The sequence below is a fragment of the Hylobates moloch genome, unplaced genomic scaffold, assembly GCF_009828535.3.
Source record: "Hylobates moloch isolate HMO894 unplaced genomic scaffold, HMol_V3 SCAFFOLD_4, whole genome shotgun sequence".
NCBI lineage: Eukaryota > Metazoa > Chordata > Mammalia > Primates > Hylobatidae > Hylobates > Hylobates moloch.
The window spans coordinates 63,102,758-63,117,524 of NW_026652279.1; positions in this window are offsets into that span (position 1 = coordinate 63,102,758).

Sequence of the window (14,767 nt, forward strand, 5' to 3'; positions counted from 1 at the left end):
GAACTGTAAATTAAACCCATTGGAACTAGAAAGAAGAAAATAACCAAGATAAAAGTAGAAATTAATGAAATACCAAATAAATTTTATTATAGAGAAGATCATCAGTATACTCAAAGTTTGGTTCTTTGGAAGGAGTAAAAACATTGATGAATTCCTGGAAAAATTAATCTAGAAAAGAGTAATAAGTCATAAATTATATCAACAATGAAAAAAACACTACGAATTCAATGAATATTAGAAACATCATAAGAGAATGTTTTAAATAACATTATGCTAATAAATTTGGAAACTTGAATGAAATAGACAAATTCTAAGAAAATCAAAATTGACCAAAAGGTATACAACACAAAACAAAAAGTATAAACAATCCTATGTCAATGTAGAATCTGTAATTAAAGTTATAAAAATAAAATTCTAGGACCACACACTTCAATGGGAAATTCTTCCAAATAACTTAAGGAAGAAACAGGACCTTTAAAGAGAGTAGAGAAAGAGGTGACTCTTCCCACCTCATTTTATGAGACAAACACAACTTTAATATTAAATTGGAGAAAGACTCAACAAGAAAATGACGTTATAGGCTAGTCATCGATGCAATAATCCTAAATAAAATGTTTTTTATATATATATGTTTTGTCATATATATATATTTTACATATATATATATATGACAATACATCATGAACAGGTATAGATGTATTCCAGGAGCTCAAGGTTAGGTTGGCGTTAAAGAAAAATCTGCCAATGGATTTCACTACATTAAAAGAGAAGAGAAGATCAATAATATAATCATTTAATAGAAACAAAAAAATGAGATAAAATTTCAATGCTTATTCTTCTTTGACAAACTTGACAAATACAAGCAATGGGGAAAGGATTTTCTATTCAATAAATGATGCTGGGATAACTGGCTAGCCATATGCATAAAATTGAAACTTGACCCCTTCCTTACACCATATACAAAAACTAACTCAAGATGAATTAAAGACTTAAATGTAAAACCCAAAACTATAAAAACCCTGAGAGACAACTTAGGCAATACCATTCTGAACATAGGCACGGGCAAAGATTTCATGCTGAAGATATCCAAAGCAATTGCAACAAAAGCAAAAACTGACAAAGAGGATCTAATTAAACTAAAGAGCTTTACTCAACAAAAGAAACAATCAACAGAGCAAACAGATGACCTACATAATGGGAGAAAATTTTGCAATCTATGGATCTGATAAAGGTCTAATAAGGAACTTAAACAAAATTTACGAGAAAAAAACAAACAACCCTATTAAAAAGTAGGTAAAGGACATGAACAGACACTTCTCAACAGAAGACATACATGTGGCCAACAAGCACATGAAAAAAAGCTTAACACTGATCATTAGAGAAATGCAAATCAAAACCACAATTAGATATCATATCATACCAGTCAGAATGGCCATTAATAAAAAAAAAAAAAACAGATGCTGGTAAGGTTGTGGAGAAAAAGGTACGCTTATACACTGTTGGTGGGAGTGTAAATTAGTTCAACCATTGTGGAAGTAAGTATGGCAACTCCTCAAAGGCCTAAAGTTAGAGATACCATTTGACCTAGCAATGCCATTACTGGGTATATAACCAAAGGAATATAAATCATTCTATTATAAAGACACATGCATGTGTATGTTCATTGCAGCACTATTCACAATATGAAAGACATGGAATCAACTTAAATGTCCATCAACGATAGACTGGATAAAGAAAATGTGGTACATACACACCATGGAATACTATGCAGACATAAAAAGGAATGAGATCATGTCCTTTGCAGGGACATGGATAGAGCTGAAGGCCATTATCCATAGCAAACTAACACAGGAACAGAAAACTAAATATCATATGTTCTTACTTAAAAGTGGGACCTAAATGATGAGAACTCACGAACACATAGAGGCGAACAACACATACTTGGGCCTATTGGAGGATAGAGGCTGTGAGGAGGGAGATGACCAGGAAAAATAACTAATGGATACTAGGCTTAATACCAGGGCGATGAAGTAATCAGTACTACAAATCCCCATGGAATACGTTTACCTATGTAACAAAACTGCACATCCTGCACATGTACCCAAGAACTTAAAATAAAAGTTTAAAAAGTCAATGTTTATCCATTATAAAAATTGTTACAAAATTAGGGATAAAAAAGGGCTATCCGATAAAGATGACTTAAAATAACTTATCACAAACATCATGCTTAATGGTGAAATATGGAAATATCTCCCCCAATTTCACAAATAAAACAAGAATGCCTGCTACCATCATTTCTGTTAAACATTATTCTGGAGGAACCAGCTTGTGCAATAAATCAAGAAAAAAAGTTGTAAGCATTGGAATGGAAGAAATAATTATTAGTGTGTACAAAAAACCCAAAAGGATCTATAGGTGAACTATTAAAATTAATAAGTGAATCTGTAAGATTACTGAATACATGCCAATATACATGAATCTATATTTCTTAATACTAAAGACTTGAGAAATTAACATTTTCAATAGCATCAAAACAGCAAAATCTAGATATAATGTAATGAAATGTGTAGGTTCTCTACACAAACCATAAAGCATTATTGAGGCCGGTTGTGGTGGCTCACACCTGTAATCCCAGCACTTTGGGGGACCAAGGCTGGCGGATCACTTGAGGCCAAGAGTTTGAGAACAGCCTGACCAACATGGTGAAACCCTGACTCTATTAAAAATAAAAAAAATAGCTGGATGTGGTGACGGGCACCTGTAATCCCAGCTACTTGGGAGGCCGAGGCAGGACAACTGCTTGAACTCAGGAGGTGGAGGTTGCAGTGTGCCAAGATCATGCCACTGCACTCCAGCCTGGGTGACAGAGTGAGATTCTGTCTCAAAAACAAACAAACAAACAAAAAAGCATTATTGAGCATAATTAAAGAAGCTATACATAGAAGAAAACCCATGTTCATGGATTAGAAGACTTAACATTTTCAATATGTAAAATACATCCTAAATAGTTCTATACATCTATAGATCTAATGCAATTTCAATAAAAGCCCAAGCAGATTTTGTGAAAAAATTGACAAGCTAATACTAAAATGCATATAGCAATGCAAGAGACGAGAATAGCCAAGGTAATCTTGAAGAAAAATAAGAGTTGTAGAATTTATAGTACCAAATATGAATACTTACTATAATGTTACAATGTTAAGAATAAACAATTGACTACTGGAATGAAATAGATAATCTGAACAGACTCATACATACAGAACTGAATTAGTGAGAAAGGTGGCTCTGCAAAGAAGTGAGGAAACAACATTCTTTACAAATAGAATGGTGCGGTGGCTCACGCTTGTAATCCCAGCACTTTGGGAGGCCGAGGCGGGCGGATCACGAGGTCAGGAGATTGAGACCACAGTGAAACCCCGTCTCTACTAAAAATACAAAAAAAATTAGCCGGGCGTGGTGGCGGGCGCCTGTAGTCCCAGCTACTCGGAGAGGCTGAGGCAGGAGAATGGCGTGAACCCGGGAGGCGGAGCTTGCAGTGAGCCGAGATTGCGCCACTGCACTCCAGCCTGGGCGACAGAGCCAGACTCCGTCTCAAAAAATAAATAAATAAATAAATAAATAAATAAAAAATAGAAGGTGCTACGTCTATTGGATCTCCATGTGGAGAAAGAAAGTGAATCCTGACCCCTTTTTAACAACATGTTTAAAAATCAGTTCCAGGTGGATTTATACCAAATATAAGGGTTAAAATGCAAAGCTTTTAAAAGAAAGCACATGAGAATATTATCATGGGGTAAGAATGATTTCTTAAGCATGGTGAAAGCACTAACAAACAAAAACAAGGTAGACAAATTGTGCCACGTTAGACTTGGAAACTTTCTTTTCAATCAGAAGACATTTTTAGTATAGTTACTAGGCAAACCACAGAGTAGGAAGGGTTATATATAAAGAAATCCTTAAAAATAACCACAGATAACCAAGTAAAAAAAATGTTCAAAAGACATTTGAGCAGACACTTCACAAAAGAAGATAGCTAAATGTAAATCAAACCCCAGTGAAATAGTAATCTATCTATCTCTAGCAGAATGGCTAAAACTTAAAATTATAAATACCAAGTGCGGAGATGTGGAACAAAAGGAACTCATATACTTGTTTGAGAGAGAAAATTGGCACAGCAACTTGGAAAACTATGGCAGCATACGCTAAAGCTGTACCTGCACATAACACGTGATCCAGCAGTTTGGACCCTGTTCATATTCCCAGCAGAAATGCATACACATACATACAAAGTGTCACACAGTACTATGTATAATAGCTCAAGTCTGGAAACAACATGAATGCTCACTAACGTAAGAAAGGATAAATATAATATGGCACATTTGAACAATGGAAAAACTCTTCAACAATGAACATGAACAAACTCGTGTTTAGTGCAAAATCAGAGTGAATTTTACCAACATAATGGTAAGTGAAAGAAGCCAGATACAGAATGATATAGACTATATGATTCAATATGTATTAAATTTTAAAATCAGGCAAAACTAAATGACAGAAGTCAGAGATTGTTTACATTAGGGGATGAGGTAGAGGAGGTAATGACCAGAAAGGACACAGGAGGGGCTTCCCTGACATTAGGATGTCCTAGTTCTTGATATTACGGTGATTATTAGGATATGTTTTTTCTGTGATAATTCATCAAATTCTATGCTTATGGTAGTCTTTTCTGTGTATATCAATAAGGTTTGTTAAAAAGGGAGATCAAAAGAAACCATTGTGGCTATAACAGAGAATAAAATGAGCATTTCTTGAAGCCTATGTCCCTTTAAGTATGTATTTGTTTTCTTCTTCACCATCACCTCATGAAAAATATACTTAATTTTTTTATTTTACAGTTGAAAATACCAAGCCTTAGAGAGAGTAAACAACTTGTCCAAGGTGGCAAAGGTTGTTTTTTTGTCTCCAAAACTTCTGTTTTCTGCACCATATGTATACAGCTTTAGTTTGCTTCAGTGTTCACGCATTGTCTTTTCAGACAATAACTATTTTAATAATCTAGATGGTTGAATCTAATCACGTAAACTCCAAAGAAAAATAATCAATTTTATATAAATCTGTTTTTGCTTTCCAGATAATCCCTTGAGAATGCAACTTCTCAAAATAACAGGGAAGCCAAGGGTACTTCTCAGTAAGCCTAGGAATCCTTGCTGTGAGTTGAATGAACTGAAATGGGAGAGTAACCAACATGATTTATTCCAGGCACTCAAAGTAAAGAAAATGTAACATTATTTTATTTTCCAAATAAAATCAATCTGACCTCCCTTCCCCAACAACACCCATCAAAGTTGGAAGAAAATCTAATTTTTACGTGGTAGAAAATCTTAATTTTAACCTACAATTCTATAGGAATCCTAGGGCTTTTGGTAATTTAAGGATGAACTGCTGATCTTGACTCTATCTTTGTCACTGTGAAAATGTTCATTTTCCAAACTGAACAATGCATTCTACACTAAGCTTTACAATCAAGAACCTCAATGTGGTGCAACTATGCAGGCATCCCCTGTGTGCGAACTGGGCAGCCCCACTGCCTGTTCTCACACAGGGGATGCCCACATAGCTGCACCACATTGAGTTTGTGCAAAAAGATTTCCACCACTCCCCTTCCTCAAGTCCAGGCTACTCCTTTCCCTCTCAACCCTTGGAACCCCGACCTTTTCAAACAACCCAGCTCCTAGACTCCATTCTAGTTTTTTGTTGTTGTTGTTGATTTTTCGTGTATTTATTTATTGAGACAGGGTCTCATTCTGTTTGTTGCCCAGGCTGGAGTGCAGTGGCACGATTTTGGCTCACTGCAAGCTTGACCTTCTGAGCTCAGGTTATCCTCTCACCTCAGCCTCCCAAGGAGCTGGGACTACAGGCGTGCACCACCACACCCAGCTTTTTTTTTTTTGAAGAGATGGGGTTTTGCCATGTTTCCCAGGCTGGTCTCAAAATCCTGGGCTCGAACAATCCACCCACATCAGTTTCCCAAAGTGCTAGGATTACAGGTGTGAGCCACTGTGCCCGGCCCATTCTAGATTTTTGAAAACAAAGCCCTCAACTTTTTTTTTCTTTCTTTTTTTTTTTTTTTTGGCAAAAGTGAAGCTCAGGCTCTCAATGGTCAAAATCTTGCCAAACCTCTTTAGACCAGGAAAAAAAAATGTTTGAGTTCACATCTAAGAAGAAAACACACACACTCACACACATACGTATGCACTTATAGTTACATGAATTCTGTCGAAAGAACCTGACGGGTTTATAACCAAAATACTTTGGGAAAATCTCAAAAATGTTTGGGATATAGTTTAAGCAGATGCATATGTGTGCAGGTGTGGAAATGTCCAGCAAGTAGGCTCCTGCCAAGCCAGTAGAGAAGTTTAACTTGATTCTGTAATCACAGCTGGTGTGGCTAGGTTATTCCCCCAAGAAACAAGACCATCTTTTGAAGTTTTCCAAAAGTTATGAATGGGAAAAAGCAGAACCATATACTCGGGATGAGGATGGCACTTTGGTGAGGCAGGTCATCAGTGCTAGAGGAAGATGAGTAGGGGCGGCACTGTTGATGCAGGACAGCTCTGTGGACAAGCACAGACAACCAAGGAGGAGGTGTGTGGGGCATCCCCTCTGTTCTGCAATGGTGTTTGCCACAGTGAGAGTCCCAGGAAAATGGGAGGGGTGCAGAAATAATTCTTTAATTGTAATTCATGCCTCTATTTGGTTTTCTCATGGTTGGTGTGGTCTGGGAAACAAAGCTCCAGTGTACATGGCTCTGTGCTAATTAATCAGGGATTTATCATCCTAGTAGTTACTCCAGGGAATGAGCCTCACCAACATTCCAGCTATTGTGCTAAGTGCCTAATATTTATCAGGTCAATGACCACCCTGCAAATAAGTGACATTAGCCCTATTTTATAGATGAGGTAACTGGGGCAGGTCAGCCTCAGAGTACACAACAAATAGCAGAGCTTGAGTTCAAATCCAAACGTAAATCCAAAGCCTGTGTGTTTATCATCATTCCACATTTTTTCTTAAGATAAAACCAACTATATCATGTTGTTTCCTTCTTCCTACCAAAGCAGAATGTATGAGAGACTGTAGGCTCTAGAAGTGACGTTAGACATCGTGGATTTAAACTTGCTGGGACCAGTTGGGACAGAATACAAACCTTATGTGAGGTGGGAAATAAAGAGGAAATTTACTGCCAGTAATGGGCTCAGATTTAAAAAAAAAATCTTGTTGGACTGCCTTGATATCTATTTGGATATTAGGTCCAAACATCGTATTTGGAATTATGTTCACTACATGGACATAGTAGCAATAATTTTTCAGTAGAGCTTAAACAAATTCAAATATGAGTCCTCTTTGTACCAGGCAATTAGATCTACTGATCTCTTGACTCATCTTAAAAGTTGGGGCAGGGTGTGGTGGCTCATGCCTGTAATCCCAGCACTTTGGGAGGCTGAGGCGGCGGATCACGAGGTCAGGAATTTGAGACCAGCCTGAACAACATGGTGAAACCCCGTCTCTACTAAAAAAATAAAAAATTAGCCAGGCATGGTGGTGCGTGCCTGTAATCCCAGCTACTCAGGAGGCTGAGACAGGAGAATTGCTTGAACCCGGGAGGCAGAGGTTGCAGTGAGCCGAGATTCCGCCACTGCACTCCAGCATCAGCAACAGAGAGAGACTCTGTCTCAAAAAAAAAAAAAAAAGTTGGCTGGGCACGGTGGCTCATGCCTGTAATCCCAGCACTCCAGCGCTTTGGGTGGATCATTTGCAGTCGGGGTTGGAGACCATCCTGGCCAACATGGTGAAACCCCATCTCTACTAAAAATACACAAATTAGCCGGGTGGTAGTGGCACGCACCTGTAATCCCAGCTACTCGGGAGGCTGAGGCAGGAGAATCACTTGAGCCTGGGAGGCAGAGGTTGCGATGAGCCAAGATCACACCAATGCACTCCTGTCTGGGTGAGAGAGTGAGACCCTGTCTCACCAAAAAAAAAAAAAAAAAGTTTAAGTCATTTTTAAAAATAAGCATTCTATATATGTACTTAAAATCATTGAATAGCACACTTTAAACAGATGAATTTTATGACATGTAAATTATGTCTCACTAAGCTGTTAAAATAAACAAATGCTTTCATATTAAAGAATTATTTATATCTCTACATGTCTTCTTCAGTTGTATACATGCATGCTTTGGCTTTGCCTAGTCATAATCACTTTACCCTTGTTTGTACTTAAGATAGTTTTGCATTCACTTTTCTACAATCTTGTATTTGTGTTGTTAGTGGTTGCACAAATTTCCTCATGACACCTGTCAGGGTTCTTGCTATATATTGCTAGAAATAGTGCATGAATTTTTATGCCAGTAGCAACTCTTGAGTTCACACATATCTTATTGGTCTTTCCAGCTCCTACCTTGATTTAACATTTGATAAGTATTTGAGTGTCTAATAACCATGATATATTCTATAATTTTAGAAAAGCTCAATTAGTATTTCTTATTTCTCCCCTGTGTAATAGGAAGTTTCATAAAAGTTAATATTTTATTATTTTATCTTCTTTATTTATTATTGAGATGGAGTCTCACTCTGTTGCCAGGCTGGAGTGCAGTGGTGCAATCTCTGCTCACTGCAACCTCCTTCTCCTGGGTTCATGCGATTCTCCTTCCTCAGCCTCCCAAGTAGCTGGGACTACAGACGCATACCACCATGCCTAGTTAATTTTTGTATTTTTAGCAGAGATGGGTTTCACCATGTTGGCTAGGCTGGTCTCGATCTCTTGACCTCGTGATCCACCCACCTCAGACTCCTGAGGTACTGGGATTACAGGTATGAGCCACTGCGCCTGGCCAAAAGTTAATATTTTAAAGATGAAATATTTCTGGACTCTGTATTCTGTTCCATTGGTCTATGTGTCTGTTTTTATGCCAGCATCATGCTATTTTGATTCTTACAGCTTTAGAGTAGATTTTGAAATCACACAGTGTGTTGTTCTAGCCTTGTTCTTTTGGTGCAAGATTGGTTTGGCTCTTCAGAGTCTTTTGTGGTTCCCTATGACTTTTAGGATTGTTTTTATATTTCTGTGAAAAATATCATTGGAATTTTCATAGGGATTGTATTGAATCTCTCTATTACTTTGAGTAGCACGGATATTTTCACATTATTAATTCTTCTAATCCATGGACAAGGGATACCATTTCAACTATTTGTGCCTTTTAAAATTTCTTTTATCAATGTTTTATAGGTTTCAGTCTTTCACCTTCTTGTTAAATTTATTCCTAAAGAGTTTTTTTTGGTATTATGAAATTATTCTCTTAACTTTTTTCAAATAGTTTGTTAGTATATAGAAATGCTGCTTTGTATGTTAATTTTTGTATCCTGAAACTATACTGAATTCCTTTATCAGCTCTAACAGTTTTTTTGGTGGAGACTTAAGGGTTTTCTATACATAAAACCATGTCATCTACAGAGACAACTTTTTTTTTTTTTTGAGATGGAGTCTCACTCTGTTGCCCAGGCTGGAGTACAGTGGCATGATCTCAGCTCACTGCAACCTCTACCTCACAGGTTCATGCGATTCTCCTGCCTCAGCCTTCCCAGTAGCTGGGACTACAGGCATACACTACCACACCCAGCTAATTTTTGTATTTTTAGTAGAGATGAGGTTTTGCCATGTTGGCCAGGCTGGTCTCAAACTCTTGACCTCAAATGATCCACCTGCCTTGGCCCCCCAAAGTGCTGGGATTATATGTGTGAACCACCTCGCCTGGCTTCCACTATGCCTGGCCTGGATGCCTTTTATTTCTTTTTCTTACTTAATTGCTCTGCCTAGGATTTCCAGTATTATGTTGAATAAAAGTGGCAGGAGTGGACATCCTTGCTTGTTCCTGATCTTAGAGGAAAAGCTTTCAATTCTTCACTATTGAGTACAGTAGTCCCTCCTTATCTGCTGCGGTTTTGCTTTCCATGGTTTAGTTACCTGCAGTCAATCATAGTCTAAAAATAGGTGAGCACAGTTCAATAATATATTTTGAGAGATTGAAAGAGAATATATAAGGAACTCAAACAACTCACTAATAAAAAAACAAATAACCTGATTAAAAAATGGGGAAAGGATTTGAATGCACATTTCTCAAAAGAATACATACAAACAACGAACAGGTATATGACAAAATGCTCAACATCACTAAGCATCAGGGAAATGCAAACTAAAACTGCAATGAGATACCATTTCATACCTGTTAGAATGTCTATTATCAAAAAAACAAATGATAACGAATGTTGGTGAGGATGTGGAGAAAAGGGAACCGTTCTACACTGTTGGTGGAAATGTTAATTAGTACAGCCATCATGAAAAACAATATGAAGTTTGCTCAAAAAATTAAAACTAGAACTACCATATGATCCAGCAATTCCACTAAATGAAATTAGTATCTGCACTCTCACATTCACTGTGGCGTTATTCACCATAGCCAAGCTAAGGGATCAATTTAAGTACTATAATATAGCTATCAGTGGATGAATGGACAAAGAAAATATGGTATATACACACAATGGGATATTATTTAGCTTTCAAAAATAATAAAATCCTGTCATTTGCAACAACAAGGATAAACCTAGAGAATATTATGTTAAGGGAAATGTCAGACACAGAAAGACAAATACCACATGATCTCCCTTATATGTAGAATTGTCAGACTCATAGACCATAGACAGAGGCTAGAATGGTAGTTTCAAGGGACTTCGGAGGGTGTTGTAGAGATGGTCAAAGGTGTAAAATTTCAGTTAGACCCAAAGTTTGTTGTAAAACATGATGGCTACAGTTAACAATGTATCGTATACTTGAAATTGTTAAGACGGTAGGTTTTAAGTATTTTCACCACAAAAAAGTAAAATAATATGTATGTTAATTAGCTTGAATTGGCCATTCCACAGTGTATACATATATCAAAACATTGTGTTGTACATCAAAAACATACACAACTTTTGTTTGTCAAAATATCTTAAAAAGATGAAATATTGCTAACTCTTAGTTAAACCAAAATGAAACATGCTTTTACAACTTTTCTAAATAAAAGCAATGAGCTGCTTCCCTTACTTTTCTCTCTTACATTTATTTTTTTCCTGTTCGCAGTACAATTTCTTCTTTCCTTGTTGTTTTAAAGCTGATTATAACTTCCCCAAGTAATTAAGACAATACTGAAAACTTTAAAAGCATGGCTTATCTCATTTCCTAAATGTAGTTACCAATTGTGTAGAATGTTGGTGCAAATGCCCATCTATATTTATTATTTAGCCATATCTTCATTCTATATATTTAAATAAGAATTTGCTAAAAAAAAAGTGGGGTGAAATTAATTATATCATGTATTTCATAGTATAAAGGAAGTGGTTAATATGTGCTCATTAAATGGAATTAAAAATTTAGTACTGGGAATATTTTCATGATTCCAGATCAGTAGGAGGATATTTCAGATGTGGTATCAGGCTGGGTCTATTTATAGTAGAAATAAGTCTGTCTTTCTAGTGAAAACTAGAAAGAAAAAGTCCTAATGACAGCATTTATCATCCAACAACAATATGTTAGTCATTAAGAAATTACTAGCTTCTTTTGTTGCGCTACAATCCCTAGAGGTACAGTATAATTATCAGTGATTACATATGATAAAGCTGAAACCTCAGAAGTCAGGTGATGTGCGGAAGATCACACTGTGAGTGGCAGAATTAGGACCAAGCCACAGGTCTCTAGCTCCAAATCTTAGGTTCTTAGCACTTCACAAGCTTTTCTCAAACTGTTGTCTCAGGACGCTGATCAGGGAGTACCTGCTGTGTGCTCCATTATTCTATTAGAAAGTCACGGCCAGGTGCGGTGGCTCAGGCCGTGGCTTTTCCCAGCATTTTGGGAGGCTGAGGCAGGCGGATCACGAGGTCAGAAGATCAAGACCACCCTGGCTAACATGGTGAAACCCCGTCTCTACCAAAAATACAAAAAAAATTAGCCAGGCGTGGTGGCGGGTGCCTGTAGTCCCAGCTACTCGGGAGGCTGAGGCAGGAGAATGGCGTGAACCTGGGAGGCGGAGCTTGCAGTGAGCCGAGAGAGCGCCACTGCACTGCGGCCTGGGTGACAGAGCGAGACTCCGTCTCAAAAAAAAAAAAGTCATGGCCTGGCTCAGTGGCTCAGGCCAGTAATCCCAGCACTTTGAGAGGCGGAGGCAGGTGGATCACTTGAGGTCAGCAGTTTGAGACCAGCCTGACCAACATGTTGAAACCCCATCTCTACTAAAAATACCCAAATTATCCAGGTATGGTGGCGGGATCCTGTAATCCCAGGTTGAGGCAGGTGAATCGCTTGAACCGGAAGTTGCAGTGAGCTGAGAGCGCGCCACTGCACTCCAACCTGGGCGACAGAGCAAGACTCCCTCTCAAAGAAAAAAAAGAAAAGGAAAGAAAGTCACACATATCAGAATATTAAATATGCCAACGCATAAATCTGCTCAATATAGTTTATCTTGGGGTAGAGAATATTAAAATATCAAAATTCATTTTTTAAAAATTTAAGAATTTATTTAAAATAACTTAAAGAGTATAGTTGAATTGTTTGTAACTCAAAGGATAAATGCTTGAGGGGATGAACACCCTATTTTTCATGATGTACTTATGTCAGAATGCATGCCTGTATCAAAACATCTCATGTACTCCATAAATATATACACCAACTATGTACCCACACAAATTTAAAAAATTAAGAAAAAAATAAGAATTTAGTTAGGCCCATTTTTTCCTTGTGAAATAAATAGCAATTTTATTTACTTATAAGCTCATAAGTGCTTTTTGGAATGCCATGTCAAACCAAATTGGTCTACATAAACCATTATACTACTTTACTAGAAGGAAATAAAATTCATTTGCTGTTCTTTTATTTGGCTCTCAGTGAAGTATTATATAACCCCTCACATTATGTTAAAACAAAACTGTCAAGAACATAAAAAAAAAAAATCTACTTGCTCTTCACTTTATAACTCCGGAAATGTTTTGGGTTTCCTCAGTGAGTGTTTTTTGTTCATAGACATGACCATCTGTTATGTGTGTTACAGGAGAAATGAGGTTTAGAATTGATGAGAGAGCCACCCTCCTCCCCATCTTAGAGGTGAGAACTCGGATCCTAGAAAGGTAACAGGACTTGCCAAAAGTCCTTGGTGGAACCGAGCTTCTCATCAGGACTTTCGTTCCATATCATCTGCTATAGTATGAAGTTTTTTGCCTGACCTAACCTAGGATATCATTAACAATGAGTTCAAGTTCTTACGGGAATTAAGGACATGAGCCTCTTTTAAGAAAATAAAATATGCTGGCCAAGCACACTGGCTCATGCCTGTAATCCTGGCACTTGGGGAGGATGAGGCCAGAGAATTGCTTGAGGCCAGGAGTTCAAGATCAGCCTGGGCAACATAGTGAGACCTTATCTCCACAAAAAAGAAAAGAAAAGAAAGAAAATTAGCTGGGTGTGATAGTGCATGCCTGTAGTCCCTGCCACTTGAGAGGCTGAGGCAGGAGGATCACTTGAGCCTGGGAAGTTGAAGATGCAGTGAGCTATGATTGTTCCACTGTACTTCAGCCTGGGTGACAGTGACGAACAAACGAATGAATGAATGAGAGAGATAGAGAGAGAAAGGAAGGAAGGAAGGAAGGAGGAAGGAAGCAAAGAAGGAAGGAGAGAGAGAGAAACAGAAAAAGAAAGAAAGAGAAAGAAAAAGAAAGAAAAGAAAAAAGGAAAGGAAAGGAAAGGAGGAAGGAGGGAAGGAAGGAAGGAAAAAAGAAAGAGAGAAAGAAAGAGAAAGAGAGAGAGCAAGCAAGCAAGCTAGCTGCTGAGAGGCACAGAAAGACAAATTTTATAAGGACCAGCCCTGAACTGAAGATTTCTATTTATTTTTTCTCCCCTTTCCAGCCAGAACTGCAGGTCACCAGCAAAGGTCAGAGGTAGGCAGACAGGGCAGCTAATGATACAGTGGAGGAAAATTCTTTCCTTTTGTTTCAGGACTAATTTGAAAGAACATAGCCATATAATAATATTATGAAATCTTCTACTTTATTTCTGCTGGGTTTCTAATTCAGTTAAGTACTATAGAGATGTATTAAGATTTGATCTTTTTTCTTGAAACCATTTTGTAAATTTTAAAATAAGTTAGAGAATTAGAAGTTTAAAATTTCACAAATAAAATTTACTACAAAAACTATCAGGCTTAGATCTCCTAATAGTTTTCCATTGAAATTGCTGTTTCTATAAAATGATGAGATAGATTACCTATCTACCTATCAGTAACTGATACCATCTCAGGATCTTTGAACAAAAACTAGCCCCACTAGTAAATGCCTTATTAATTTCAACAAAATGTGACTTCTAAAGCCAAGAAAAATAATTGAAAATACTACACAAATATGTGATAAAAAAGTTATTTCCAAAAAATATGGAATGTATTTAAAACACTGCCAGCATGATATACATGTGTCTGTATCAATGTTATTTCCCTTGCTTTGGTACTGTTATTTGAAATATTTAGTTATTATAGTTTGTCGTGGTTGTTCTGATCCAAAAGAGAAATGAAAATCTAGGTATGGACTAATTTTATTGCAATATGGAATTGATGAGTTATGCTAAGTTATGTGAAGTATCTATCTGAAATATGAAGAAAAAGAAAGGAAGGCATAATCTTCCTCATTTTTGGAACAG